Raw genomic sequence first — 955 nt, 5'->3', positions numbered from 1 at the left:
GGGGGGGCGGAGGATGGGGGGTGATGGAGGTGGGAGAGGAGTTAGAGGGAAGGTTGTCTGTAGGTGTGTCATTCTGTAGCGGTGGTTTACTGCGTTTGAGATTCTTCCTTTTCACTGTTGATGAAAAACTTAGCTAAGGTCACTAAGGTCACTAAGGTCACTGAGGTCAGGACCAGTTTGGATTTTGGTTTCTGTGGGATCGCCTGCTTCACAAAAGTCTCGAAATTTTTTTTGCCATTAGTTTATTCATCTTTAGCGCTGAAGTCTGCAACCCCCAGAGTGGCCACTAGGGGTGTATCAAAAAATATCGTATGGATTTTTATCACTAATATTCCTGGTGTTGGTTCATTTTCTTTCTTCTCTACTGATTCCAAATGTAGATTATATTTTTCTAAACCTTCTGGAAGTTTTTTTTTTTTTTTCGGAAAAAAAAAAGAGAAACAAAATGTCCGACAAACATTGCTAAGTAAAGTCATAAACAGCGTCTCCATAAAGTTGTTTTCGACTCCGTCCTGTTTTTGTTTTTCCTTCTTGTTGTTGTTGATGCCGTCGTCGTATCTTTAAAAATAGAACTTCTCTCGGTCGAACTGGGTTCAAACCTCGTCCCGTCGTCGACACGCGATCTCTGTGTTTTTTTGTTTTTTCTTCTTGTACGAAAAACTGCAAGAAAAACCCTGACGCCGCGTTTCAAGGTTGGACAAATGTCAGGGTGGAACAGGTCTGCTTTCAACTGACACTCTGCTGTCACCTTTGACCTTTCCGTGGGCTAAGTGCCCTCGGGGGCTCACACACACACACACACACTCACACAGTGTGTGTGTGTGATAATGTGACTATGAAAAATGAATCAGTGGAGTTGGTCCAGAGACTTATTTTAGCTCAGATTAATTTACCGGGAGTTGATTTGGACGTCTGTCTGCTGACTGGACATCAGCTCGTTGGCCTGAGGTTAGAG

General features: G+C 43.1%; 1 protein-coding gene across 1 annotated transcript in view; it reads left to right on the top strand.

The window, feature by feature from the left end:
• The window catches only part of LOC103398118 (RNA-binding protein Musashi homolog 1-like), a 17085-nt gene that overhangs the window by 10896 nt on the left and 5234 nt on the right, over positions 1-955 (top strand). The gene's annotated exons all lie outside the window — the stretch shown is intronic.

This window comes from Cynoglossus semilaevis, chromosome Z (assembly GCF_000523025.1).
Source record: "Cynoglossus semilaevis isolate Cse_v1.0 chromosome Z, Cse_v1.0, whole genome shotgun sequence".
Classification (NCBI taxonomy): Eukaryota; Metazoa; Chordata; class Actinopteri; order Pleuronectiformes; family Cynoglossidae; genus Cynoglossus; species Cynoglossus semilaevis.
Note: the sequence above shows the minus strand (reverse complement) of the source record. Positions and strands in the feature narration are given on the sequence as shown.